This window comes from Hemitrygon akajei, chromosome 27, assembly GCF_048418815.1.
Source record: "Hemitrygon akajei chromosome 27, sHemAka1.3, whole genome shotgun sequence".
Taxonomy (NCBI): domain Eukaryota; kingdom Metazoa; phylum Chordata; class Chondrichthyes; order Myliobatiformes; family Dasyatidae; genus Hemitrygon; species Hemitrygon akajei.
This window is the reverse complement of record NC_133150.1, coordinates 20,164,428-20,178,842: the sequence shown is the minus strand read 5'-3', so window position 1 is coordinate 20,178,842 and position 14,415 is coordinate 20,164,428. Positions and strand designations below refer to the sequence as shown.

Below are 14,415 nucleotides of genomic sequence, written 5' to 3'. Positions count from 1 at the left end.
TTGCTTTAAACTTCCCTAATTCCTTTGATCTGGATTTATAAACATCATGAAATAAAAGTGTTAAAACATTACCATGACTTTCTTTTCCAAACTTAAATTAAAACAAAATTGATACATGAATTAGCTTCCCTTGTCTTATTTTAGGTTTTATCAGACATCCTCTCTGTTAGATAGATGGCTTTCTATTTTATATTTTGAATAACTTCTGACTGTCGCCTACTCTGTCTATGTAGATTGGTTTATCCATCATTTAATTTAACACAATGTGAATAGCTGTTAAAGTCTAATGCCACAGTCCATTAGCCTTGCGACACTAAAATCCTCAATAAAGAAGCTGCAAATCATCATAATACCTTCCTCTGAGCTTCAAAATCCTGTTAATGACAATCACTAGATTGTACCATCTGCCATTCTATTGCACCCTGTAATGAGTTAACTGTATAGTCTCTCTGTGATGTCTGAGGTCTATATGTTACAGCAGCAAGCTTGGACTTGTTTCCACATTGGACTATTAGAGTAGGTCAAAGCTGCTATTTTCCTAGAACAAATACCATATGGTAATTACAGTGCTTACTATTAATGATAAAGACTTACAGTTTATAAGGGCTTTCATCATTAAGGAATCTTTCATAAAAACATGATCAATGGAAACAGGATTCAGCAGTAGCCCCTCATGCCCACTCTTTTAAATAAGTTCATGGTTGACCTTTTAAGCCATCATGATGTTCCTATGCTAATCCAATATCCTTTGAATCACTTAATATCCAAAACCTTTGCCCTAAATAAACTCAAGTGACCGAGCCCTCCTAATTGTTTTTCTTTAATATGTATTCTGTAATATAGACAGCTATCTTAAACATTGTTTACTGCAAGACTCAAAAGTATAACTAAGATAATCTATTTATGTAATAAAATTGGGGGGGGGGGGGTAATATTTGTTAGGACAGATTGAAGAATGCTGCCTTTTACAGAATATATTCCAAGAATTTCTACATATATCTAAGAGGTGAATAGAATTTTGGTCTCATCTGAAAGAGAAACTCTGTAACTCTGCTTTTAGTTATTAATGATATTCGTACAAAAATTTTCATCAATTCTAGCTAAAAATACAGAGAAATGTTTGCTTCTTGTTATAGTTTAATGGATCTGCATATTTGATGCTTATTTCTCAATTCTTCTGGTGTTCATGATTATTTCAGACATTATTTTAGGTGAAATCAGGACGAATGGATAGCTATAAATACTACCCCATGTAGCCTTTTAAGAGACACATTGATCTGGGTTGCAATAGCAGTGCTTTGAGGACACAGGTCTGACTTGACACTTAATAATTCTAATTCTACTAATGTAATTTGAAACAAAAAGGTCTGAAAATGATACTCTTAATCCAAGTGTTTCTGAAGTTTATTGTAACGATGAAAAATAGTGATGATTCCTTTTTATGTTAAATAATTACCAGCTGCTAGCAACACTGAAATAACGAGTAGATTTGACAGGCTGCATTTGATTTGTACAGGAGAAGACTAGATAATACTTATGAGGGCACTGTCTTTTGAATCAGTTAGACTAGAGAGTTATTTATTATAAAATAATCTTTGGAAAATGACTCCAAGGCAAAAAGTTCCAAAGATACCATTTATCATTACTATGAAAATTACTTTATGTATTAGTATACTTCACTGAAACTTAAGTTATTAAATTGCATTTTCAATTACTTATTTTGCAAGATTTTTTATAAGGATCATGTGCAATTTTCTAAGACACTTTAAGCAATAGATTTTAACGTCATTTAGAATGATTTTTAAGGTAAAGTATAATTTTTTATCTATATTAAATGTGAGATTTGGCTATGAATGGTCATACAGAAAATTGCCAGACAGCCAATTTCCATATAGTTTGCTTAAGACACATTGATGTTTGGCTCTTTCTGAGCAGAGTATTGCTTTGCAAAGATAAGTACAAAATAAATACTTAAGTTCAGTGTTCAATAGATGTTGCAAGTTTGAGGAGCACATCAGGATTCTGCTGACATTTGTTTTGGTAGTTATCTGAGGATGGTAAACATCTTCTGGCCTCAGGCCGTGAGACTACTGAACTCCCTGCTGCCACCTAGGGTTCATCACGTAATGAAGCACCAAGTTGCGTTTTACTGTTTACTTTTTAACTAGTGTTGTAAATGCACCTTATGCTAAATGTAAATCTTCTGGAATTTATTTTATTATTTGTTAATTTATTTGTGGTTATATTATTTTGCGTGCTGTGTGTGAGTTAAGTGTTCTGTGCTGCGCACCTTGGTCCACAGGAACATTGATTCATTTGGAGGTATACATGTATACAGTTGAAAGACAATAAACATGAACTTGTAAGTTATCGAAAAGAGCGAATTCAGTGCTACTTCATTGTATATCTCCACCAAACCACCTGATAGGTTGTGCCTTGTCATGTTACCAGGGGCTCTGTTTAGCAAGCAGGAGGCAAAGAGGACACAAAGTCAAGCAGAATAACACTATTAAAAGTCAGAGAAAGGTGTAATAGGTTGAAGAGCCGTCCTTCTCTCTGCAACCACTTCCCTACCCACCCCTAGAACACAAACATAGGTGCAGGGCATTCTTTATCCTCTGAACCTGTTGCATCACCGGAATTTCTTGGAGCCATTTGCCAGCTGCCAGTCTTCAATTAATTGCCCACTAGCTCTGATTGAATGGAGCTTATATATCCTGCACCCCAAACACCGCACCAGAACAAGTGTTAAGCCTTCAAATGCTTGATTTAACACCACCAGGAAAGTTCAAATTACATGTCCTTCCCAACTTGTTGTGGCCAGGTGGAACCAAGAATTGTGCCTGTTGCTTCCAGCTGGAAGGAAAATAGCATAGGACCTTCCTCCACACATTGCCTTAAAAACGTGCTTGGGCCAGTGTCTAGTCCATATTGGAAGATGAGTGGTGGCATCGTTGATCCTCTTGGCTGATTTATTTTAGTACCCATGTGAGGTGTGTTACTTTAGTACATTTCCTTTGTGTGAGTCACTGCTTCAGACTTTTGTTTAACTCATTCTGCTTAACTTGAACTGTGGTATTTATATGCTTAGTCTCAGATCGCCATGTGAATCTTCTGTTTGTTAGTAAAATTTGTTATAACTTTATACTACATTGTCTGACTGCCTGCTTTAAAGAGGTCCAGAATCTGTCTGTACTACTAGCTCAGTAGTTACATTATGGACAGCCTAAAATACAAACAAATGTTTGGGAGACAAATGAGATGGATTTACCACCTGCTATGTCATCTGCTGATATGAGCACTGTGGTAAACTATGTATACCTGTCTGGACACGCCCCTCTGCTGACTGCTCCTGCGGTTCCTCCCACAGACCCCTGTATAAAGGCGATTGGAGGCATTGCTCCCCCCTCAGTCTCCGAGATGCTGTGCTCCGTTTTGCTGCTAATAAAAGCCTATCGTTCGCCTCCCGTCTCCAAGAGTTATTGATGGTGCATCAAGCACATGATTCAGAAGCAGCAGGAAACATTGACCATCTGCCTGCCACTCTCATCCAACTCTCTGCCTCAGTCAAGCAACCATGCCAGTCAACCTCCTCCCTCTGAACCCCAGATTCCCATGCCCGAAGGCTTTGATGATCTCCAAACTGATGCCCACAATATCCTGTCTGTGTTGAACTACATATACCTGTCTGGACACGCCCCCTGCTGACTGCTCCTGTGGCTCCTCCCACAGACCCCTGCATAAAGGCGATTGAGGTCTGAGCCCGGCCTCTCTGTCTCCAGGATGTAGTATGGTGGTCAGCCACTGCTTGTTCCTTCTTCCAGTCAATAAAAGCCGATATCTCGCCTTTACGTCTCAGAGTGAGTTATTGATGGTGCATCACTGTCCTAGTGCGTTTTACACTTCAAGCACCAGCCATGGACAAGCTCTGACCTGGGTCACTGCTAACTGGGACAATGAAGCCACCATTTGCAACAAATATGAAGATTTCACCACCGAGATGCATCGGGTTTTTGAACATCCGGTAAGTAGAAGGGAGGCAGCAGATCCAATTTCTTGCCTACATCAAGGCTCACACTCTGCTGGATTACGCTGCCGAATTCAGGCCTCTCATAGTGGAGTGTGGCTGGAGTGTGAAAACGCTGCTGGCCCATTACCCCCATGGCCTCTCGGGAGTGCTTGAAAGATGAGCTGTCAACCCGGGAGATGCCAACCGACTTCAAAAGCCTCATCGCTCTGGCTTTCCGTGTTGACAAGTGTCCTATGGAATGACCCTCCAGATCATCACGATCACCTTCAGAACCCAGGCAGATAGGGAGAGCTTCTTTAACACCCCTCAAGAGCACAAGTGTTGCTGCAGAAACAACTTGTGTGCCTACTGTGGAGCAGACGACCACTAACACATCAGATGCCCACTGCGCTTGGGAAAACAGCACCTCTTGATGAGGAGTCCTTTATCTTGCAATCTCTCCCTGGCCCCTCGTTTCAGCAGCAAAGCATGTCTCACTTTTCAGTCCTTCTCCACACTTCATTGACCCTACATGCACATGAGGCTCTAGTCAATTCCGGCGCAGCAGGCAGCTTTTTGGATCAGACTTTGTGTGTGCAGCTTGGACTCCCTACTAAACTTACAGTATTTCTCAATCTTCAACATCATGGTCATTGACTGATGTCCCTTGAGGTCTGGGACAGTCAGAACGTGTACACAGCCTGTGCACAAGAGCCCCAGAGAGCACCATGAGTCCATCTACTTCCTCTTAATTGACTCACTCATCACTCCTCTCATCTTGGTTATTCCTGGTTCACCACTCACGACCCTCATTTTGTCCAGTCACCCATTTCAATGCTGCGTTGGGGATCCACCTGCCTGCAACTTCAGTTGACTTCACCCTGTAAATCCATGGAGACGGAAGAAACCTTCGACCTCACCAAGTTCCCTTAGAGATACCACAGATTAGCCATCGCCTTCATTGAAAGGGAAGCCAGCAACCTGCCACCTCACAGGCCAAACGACTGCATGGACCACCTCCTCCTGGGAACTAATCCCCCACCCCTCCCCGAGGTCATCTGTTCTCCCTCTCTCCTCCTGAGACCAAAGCCATAAATGACTACACCGCCAAAGCGCTACAGCGCGGCTTCATTCACCCATCCCATTCCCCAGACAGTGTAGGGTTCTTCTTTGTCACAACAAGGATGGGTGGGGGGGGGGGGGGTCTTTGTTCCTGCATTGACTACTGTGGACTCAACAAAATCGCCATAAACAACCACTACCCTCTCCTCCTGATGGACTGCACATTTGAAACACTTCACGACCCCAGATCTTCACCAAACTGGATCTACAGAGTATGTACAACGTGATCCGCATCTGCCAAGGGAATGAGTGGAAGGCAGCATACATAACACCTACAGGTCACTATGAATACTTGGTGATGCCTTTCGGACTTTCCAACAGTCCAGCTGTTTTCCTAGCTTTCATTAAGAAGATTCTCTGATACATGCTACACAGGCATTGCTTTTATATCTTGACAACATCGTCATGTTTGCCAAGAACCCCGAAGACCATGTACGTCACGTCTATTCAGTCCCTCAACATCTTCTTGAAGACCAACTGTAATTAGAAAAGTTCCACACCCCAGTCATCTCCCTGGGTTACATCCTTTCACCTCAAGGCATACCTGTGCACTCAGAAAGTGCACGCTGTCATTGGCTGATTGTGCACCCTAAAACTGCTAGAGTGCTTCTTAGGCTTCTGCAACTATTACCACCGTTTCATCAGAAACTACAGCCAAACTGCCACTCCATCCACCTTCTTCACCATCCTTGTGCCTTCTTCTCGTGCAAATTCAGTCCTACACAGCACAGTTATGGAGTAGTAGATGGGGAACTACAGAGACTCAAAATCAAAATCAGGTATAATATCACTGGCATATGCAATGAAGTGTGTTAACTTTACAGCAGCAGTACAATGCAATACATGATAAATAACTATAGAGGAAGAAAAATGAATTACAGTAAATATATATGTCTATTAAATGGTCAAGTTAAAATAAGTAGTACAAAAAACAGAAATAAAAGAAGTAGTGAGGTAGTGTTCATGGTTTCAATGTCCATTTAGAAATCAGATGGCAGAGGGGAAAAAGCTGTTCCTGAATCGCTGATTGTGTGTGTTCAGTATTCTGTACCTCCTTCCTGATAGTAACAATGAGAAGAGGGCAAGTCCTGGGTGATGAGGGTCCTTAATGATGGACACCACCTTCTTAAGGCAACACTCCTTGAAGATGTCTTGGAAACGACAGAGGCTAGTACCTATTATGGAGCTGACTAATTTTACAAGTTTCTGCAACTTACTTCAATTTTGAGCAGTAACCCACCCCTGGCCCATACCAAACAGTGATACAGCCAGTTAGAATGCTCTCCATCTGTAGAAATTGTAGAAATCTGTAGAAATTGTAGAAATCTGCAGCAATTTGCGAGTGTCTTTAGCAACATACAAACCTCCTCAAAATCCTAATGAAATACAGCAGCTGTCATAACTTCTTTGTAGCTGCTTTGTATGAATGATGGTGTTATATGCTAAGCTATAGTCAATAAACAGCACCCTGACACAGGTATTTGCATTGTCCAGGTGATCCAAGGCTGTGTGGAGATCTCGTCTGCTGTGGCCCTATTGTGGCGGTAGGCAAATTGCAGTGGGCCCAAGTCCTTTCTGAGACAGGTATGGATTCTAGCCATGAACAACCTTTGAAAGCATTTCATCACCGTAGATGTAAGTGCTATTGGACAATAGTCATTACAGCAGCTCACGCTGCTCTTCTTGGGCACTGGTATAATAGTTGCCCTTTTGAAGCAGGTGGAAACTTCTGACTGTAGCAGTGAGAAATTGAAGATGTCTTTGAATACCCATGTCAGTTGATTGGCACAGGTTTTCAGAGCCTTGCCAGTTACTCCATTGGGCCATGTCACCTTGTGAAGGGTTCACCCTCTTTAAAGATGGCCTGATGTTGGCCTCCGAGACAGATCACAGGGTCACCAGGTGCTGCAGGAATCCTCATAGCTGTGGTTTTATTCCATTAAATGGCCTTGGAAGAAGGGAGACATTGGCTGATGGGAAACCCCAAGCCCTTCCTGGTTTTGATTGACCACCAGAACCTCACATTCATACAAAAGATCTGCCAATTCAACCCGTGTCAGACTCATTGGGCCCTCTTCTTCAAACAATTGAACTTCACCATCTCCTACTGACCCGGTTCAAAGAACACAAAGGTGGATGCCCTGTCACAACAATTTGACCCAGCAGAAACAGAGATCGACCCTCAGCCCATCATCCCATTCTTTCCAATCCTTGCTCCAATCATCTGGGACCTTGAGATCCAGATCCACTGGCTCTATAAGAGCCTCTATGTTGAGGTTCTATAAGGCACTGGTAAGACCTCACTTGGAATACTGTGTGCAGTTTTGGGCTCCTTATTTAAGAAAGGATGTGCTGACATTGGAAAGGGTTCAGAGAAGATTCACTAGAATGATTCCGGGAATGAGAGGGTTAACATGTGAGGAACGTTTGACCGCTCTTGGACTGTACTCCTTAGAGTTTAGAAGAATGAGGGGGGGCCTCATAGAAACATTTTGAATGTTGAAAGGCATGGACAGAGTGGATGTGGCAAAGTTGTTTCCCGTGGTGGGGGAGTCTAGTACGAGAGGACATGACTTGAGGATTGCAGGACGCCCATTCAGAACAGAGATTCCAAAAACTGTTTTTAGCCAGAGGGTGGTGAATCTATGGAATTTGTTGCCAAGGGCGGTAGTTGAAGTCCAAGTCATTGGGTGTATTTAAGGCAGAGATTGATAGGTATCTGAGTAATCAAGGCATCAAAGGTTATGGTGAGAAGGCAGGGGAATGGGACTAAAGGGGAGATTGGATCAGCTCATGATGAAATGGCAGAGCAGACTCGATGGGCCGAATGGCCGACTTCTGCTCCTTTGTCTTATGGTCTCTTATGGCTCAGCAAGCATGAGCCTGGTTCAGCTGACACACCTGACAACTGCTTAAATGTGCTGGCAGCCATCGACTCTGACGCACTCCAGTGAACCCACTCCTCACCGGCTATTCAGGTGCACGATGTACTGTCGATATTCTGCGACATCAGTTCTAGTGGCCCACCATGATTGCAGATGTTCATCAGTTGATTGCTGCCTGTCCTAGTGTGCCTGGTCCAATTCCTCCAACCGGGGCCCTCTGGGCTCCTGTGGCCCCCACCAGTACCTCAGCGCTTATGCTCCCACATTGCTATGGATTCATCACGGGTTTGTCTCCTTCTGATGGGGCCACACAGATCGTGATAACAGTGCCAGTTCTCCAAGGCAGCCCACTTCTTTGTCCTCCCAAAGCTTCCATCAGTCCCTGAGAACCTGGTTCTCAACCCGTAGTTCACCTCCACGGCTTCCGTCAGGACACTGTGCCAGACTGGGGCCCACAATTTATCTTCTGTTGCTGGCAAGCCATCTATCTGATCCCTCCTGCGCACTTCCTCTGGCTATCATCCGCAGACCAATGGTCAATCAGAAAGAGCCAGAGAAAGTGGGGAAGTTTCTGTGATGCTTCATTGTCTTTAACCCTTCCACTTGGAAGAAATATCAGCTCTGGGCCAAACCATCCCACAATTTACACTCCTCCTCTGCCACGGGTATGTCACCCTTTTTTAAAATTTTTTTAAATTTTTTTATTAGTTTTTCAAAACATTTTACAAATTAAAAACCCCAAATCCCAATGAGGAGCATTAATACAGTGCAAAATTAAGCGTACAATAACAATATGCTACCAAGGAAAAGAATTTAACAAAAAAGCACCTAAATTAAAGACAAGTAAGCTTAGTGTCCTCCCCAAGCCCCACAACACAAGAAAAAAACAACAACTCCAGACCGACCACAACACAATATAGAGAGTATAAGTCAGGACAGTCAAACTCCCAGACTGTGAATACACTTAGCAACAGAGGATAATAATGCCTACTACCAGAAAAAAAAGGGAGCTAAAGCAAGGGACCGAAAAGAAGAAAAAAAAAGAAAAAAAAACCCTAGTCAAGAGGAAGGTTATGAAAGTACTCGATAAAAGGTCCCCAGACCTTATGGAACTTTAGATCCGAATTAAGAACTGAATAATGAATTTTTTCGAGGTCCAAGCAGGCCATAATGTCGTTAAGCCATTGCGCATGAGTGGGCGGGGCAACATCTCTCCATCTAAGGAGGATCAAGCATCTAGCCAGGAGAGAGGCAAAGGATAGTATTCGGCATTTGGTCGGACCCAGACATAAATCTGTCTCGCCCCAAAAAACCGAACAGAGCAATTAAGGGGTTTGGTTCTAGGTGCTGATTCAGAATACACGATAACGTAGTGAAGACATCTTTCCAGTATTTCTCCAAGCTAGGACAGAACCAGTACATATGGATGAGAGAGGCCACGCCCCTCTTGCATTTATCACAGAGCGGACTAATGCCAGTGTAGAATCGAGATAGTTTAGATTTAGACATATGGGCTCTATGAACAATTTTAAACTGTAAAAGGCAATGGCGAGCACAAAGAGAGGTTGAGTTAACCGATTTGAGAACTGAGTCCCAGCTCTCCTCGGATAAGGAGATATTTAAATCCTGCTCCCAGGCCATTTTAATTTTATCCACAGGGGCCCGTCGTAAGGCTGCTAGTTTATCTCGGATAATTGATATTAAACCTTTAGCTAGTGGATTAATGGAAAGAAATAGGTCCATAGCATTTTTCGCAGGCATTTCAGGAAAGTTAGGAATTAAAGGAGCAATAAAGTGTTGGATTTGGAGATATCTGAAAAAATGAGCGTTAGGCAGGTTGAACTTAACAGAGAGCTGCTGAAAAGAAGCGAAGCGATTATCAATGAAAAGATCTTCAAAATGTCTAATGCCCTTCCTATACCAAACATGGAATGCTGAATCGTACGTAGTAGGTAAAAAAAGGTGATTATGTGCAACAGGGCTGGAAACGGAAAACCCCTGGAAACCATAGCATTTCCTGAACTGAGCCCATATACGCAAAGTGTGTCTAACAAGAGGATTAGCTATTGATCTGGGCAGACTACTAGGGAGTGCAGAGCCAAGAAGTGCAGAGATAGATAATTCTTTAGTGGAGCTCAACTCCATTGCCACCCAGTTAGGGCACTCGGGTTGGCCGTGGAAGAAAGACCAAAAGGTAGCACAATGTATATTAGCTGCCCAATAATATAAGCGAAAGTTAGGTAAAGCCATGCCACCCTCTTTTTTAGATTTTTGGAGATGGATTTTATTAATTCTAGAGCGCTTATTCTGCCACAGATATGACAAAATAATGGAGTCTAAGGAATCAAAAAAAGATTTAGGAATAAAAATTGGGATAGATTGAAATAAGTATAAAAATTTGGGGAGAACATACATTTTAACAACATTAATACGACCTACCAAAGACATAGATAGAGGTGACCATTGTACCAGACTCTGTTTTATAGCATTTGAAAGATTGGCAAAGTTTTCACGAAAGAGATCTTTAAACTTCCTTGTGACTGTAATTCCAAGATAAGTAAATTGATTATGGACTACTTTAAAAGGGAGATCACGAAATGTTAGTTCTTGTGCTTCTTTATTAATTGGGAAAAGTTCACTCTTATGTAAATTAAGTTTATAGCCAGAGATCTGGCTAAACTGGTCAAGAAGTGAAAACATTAGAGGTAAGGATGTAGACGGATTTGAGAGAAAGAGTAATAAGTCATCAGCATAGAGGGAAACTTTATGCTCAACACCCCCTCTCCAAATCCCGGTCAATTCAGGACAGTTTTGAAATGCTATTGCCAGAGGTTCTATAGCCAAATCAAAGAGAAAGGGACTTAAGGGGCATCCCTGACGGGTGCCACGTTTGAGATTAAATACTTGGGATTTCTGAAAATTAGCTAAAACAGAAGCAGTAGGATACAGGTACAGCAATTGGATCCAAGAGATGAAACTTTGGCCGAGGTCAAATTTTTCTAAGACTGCAAAAAGGTAGTTCCACTCTATACGATCAAATGCTTTCTCCGCATCGAGGGAAATAACACATTCAGGAATCCCAGTTGGAGCTGAGTATAAGATATTAAATAGACGCCGAATGTTAAAAAAAGGGAGACGGTTTTTAATAAAGCCTATTTGGTCATCAGAGATAATGGAGGGAATAACGGTTTCTAATCTATGAGCCAAAACTTTAGCTAAGATCTTTACATCAACATTGAGCAGAGAGATCGGCCTGTACGAGGAACACTCTGTTGGGTCTTTGCCCTTTTTTAAAAGAAGAATAATAGATGCCTCATTGAAAGAGGGTGGCAATTTGCCGTAATTAAACGAGTCAGATAATACTGAAAGTAACTGAGGAGAAAGAAGTGAAGAGAATGATTTATAAAATTCTACAGGGAACCCATCAGGTCCAGGAGATTTCCCTGAGGACAGTGCAGAAATTGCAAAAGATATTTCTTCTGATGATATAGGCGCATTGAGTTTGGCTTTGGAATCAGATGAAAGTGAGGGGATATTCAGATTCTGTAAAAATTGATCAACAGAGATATTGTCATTCAGAGATTCAGGGGAATAAAGCCGAGAATAAAATTTTTTAAATGTGTCATTAATTTCTAAATGATCCGATGTAAAGTCTCCGTTCTCCTTCCGGATCTTTGTAATATGTTGTTTGGCTTTGGAATGCCTCAGCTGATTGGCTAGGAATTTACCAGACTTATCCCCATGAATGTAAAAGCGACTCTTGCTTTCGAGAAGTTGGCGTTCGACAGGTTGAGTGGACAGAAGGTTAAATTTAGTTTGGAGTTTAACACACTTCTTGTATAATTCAGGGTTCTTAGTTTGGGCATATATTTGATCCAAATCTTTAATCTGGTTAATGAGGTCTGATCGATCTGCACGGGATCTTCTGTTGAGATTTGCTGTGTAAGAGATTATTTGACCCCTCAGATATGCTTTCATGGCATCCCAGACAATCTGGGATGGCACTTCAGGTGATGTATTAGTGTTAAAATAAAAGGTTATCTGATCCTTAATGAATTTTAAAAAATCATCATCCGATAATAAAGTTGAATCAAACCGCCAGTGTTTATTCCTCTGAGGAAGACCGGGAAAGTTCAGAGAGAGGGTAATTGGGGCATGGTCAGAAATCAGTAAACTCTGATAGTCACAAGAGTGGGCAAATGGAATAAGTTGGTTATCGAGTAAGAAATAGTCAATTCTAGTGAAGGTATGGTGAACATGTGAAAAAAAAGAATAATCTCTCTCCGTAGGATGGAGGAAACGCCATATATCAGAGATACCAAAATTAGAGAGAAACGATTGGATAGCTAAGGCAGATTTAGTAGGTGATCTGGTAACAGAGGACGATCGATCCAGTTTAGGATCCAACCAACAGTTGAAGTCACCACCCAGTATAAGAGAGTATGAGTTTAAGTCTGGTACTGAGGAAAAAAACCGTTCAAAAAAGTTAACATCATCAAAGTTGGGGGGAAAAAGGTTTGCTAGTGCAACTTTAGTGTTATATAGTTTACCAGAAACAATAATAAAACGGCCATTTGTATCAGATATTTTATTATGGAATTCAAAAGGAATATTTGAGTTAATAAGAATGGAGACTCCCCTAGCTTTAGCGGCAAAGGATGAATGAAAATGTTGACCCGCCCACTTTGACAGAAGCCGGGAGTTATCAAAACAACGAATATGAGTTTCTGGAAGGAAAGCAATGTCAGCTTTGAGTTGTTTGATATGTGAGAATACCTTCCTCCTTTTAACAGGGTGATTCAATCCCTTTACATTCCAGCTCACGAACTTAAGTGCACTAGCCATTATCAATTACTAATGCATAAAAGGCAGCAGGCATATAAAAAGTCAAGCAGTACAATAGCAGTCTGGGAGCAGAGATGTAAACATAGATTCGTAAAATCAAAACATATACATGTCCTGAGCAATAAAGAGAAACAATAAATACAGTGAGTGATGTTGGAACTGGAAAACTCACCCCATCCACACAACCCAAAACTAGACGGCTACCAAAACAAGTAGCTAGCTCTACCAAAAAAATTAACCCAAATACAACTTCCAGATCTGTGTCATTAACAACAGTTCCGTATAAATACTATAGCAAATAGTAACTAGTTTATGCACTAGAAAACATAACTACAGATTAGAACACCTTCTGCAGAAATATAAAACTTAATACAGAGAAAATCGGAAGAAAACCAAAACTAACCTACCCGCGAAAAATTATAGAAGAATAAAGTAAGAGAAAGGGAAAAAAAAGGTAAAAAAAAGGAGAGGAAGGGGAAAATTATGAATTCAAGACGAGTATTTATCAACCATTTACAGAGAGGAAAGAAAAAAATTCAGAGATTAGAAAAAAGGGGTGAAGAAAAGAAAAAAAAATAAATATTAAAAAAAAGGAAAAATAAATCAGCAATTAAATTGTGAACCAACAAACAGGGAGGCCTTCACTAAAGACTTCGAACCTCCAAAACAAGTTAGAGTCAGTTGTAGAACTCTGTAGATAAAGTTATACAAGAATAAAAATAGATTACACACACACCAAATCCAGGGAGAGATTGTCAACAGCCCTTAGAGTTTCAATGAATAATGTCTGAGTGATTCAAGTAAAGTCTGAGTCCAGAAAAAGTAATTTTACTACAAGGAGTACTTATCCACCATTTGAGGAGGTCCGATCGGATTCCGAAGATGACTGGATAGCCGGAAGACTTGCCACAAACGCTTCAGCTTCCTTCACTGATTTGAACCACTTGTATTTTCCAGTATTAAGCTTGATTCGTAGATCAGCAGGAGTACGAAGAGAGGGTTTAAAACCACGATCAAAAAGCACTTTCATTGCACCTTTAAACTCAGCGCGCATCTTTAAGGTCTGGGGTGCAAAATCTTCCACAAAGCGAATGGTTGTATCCTGGAAAGTAAAAGACCCCCTGCAACGTGCCTCTACAATCAGACTGTGTTTTACCTGGTATTGATGAAAGCACAAAATTACTGGTCGCGGGCGGGAGCCCAGAATTCTGAGGGGAACGTAGACTCTGTGTGCCCGTTCGAGCTCAGGCGGGTTCGGAAGCAAATCTTTCCCGAATATCTCACAGAGAAACTTGGCGAAAAACTTCACGGTTGGTCCCTGTTCGGTGGCCTCTGGCAATCCAAGAATTCTAAGATTGCAGCGTCTGCTACGATTTTCGAGATCCACCATTTTGGAAAGGAGTTTGTTACATTTTTCCTCTAAGCTGGAACAGAGAGTCTCCAAGTATCGAACACGACTTTCTAAATCTTCAGAAGTCGAATCGATGAGAGATAGTGTTCGGCATGTTTGTCCACTTCATCGTTGATCCGATCCAGTTTGTCTTCCAACTGTTT

The 14,415-nt window shown here is 41.4% G+C and overlaps 1 protein-coding gene across 1 annotated transcript in view; it reads left to right on the top strand.

Moving 5' to 3' along the window:
* Positions 1–14,415, top strand: part of LOC140717166 (promotilin-like) — a 69,592-nt gene that overhangs the window by 39,633 nt on the left and 15,544 nt on the right. The window contains exon 2 of the mRNA XM_073030456.1: positions 6,626–6,715. The gene's annotated coding sequence lies outside the window, so the exon portion shown is untranslated. The remainder of the gene's footprint in view (positions 1–6,625; positions 6,716–14,415) is intronic.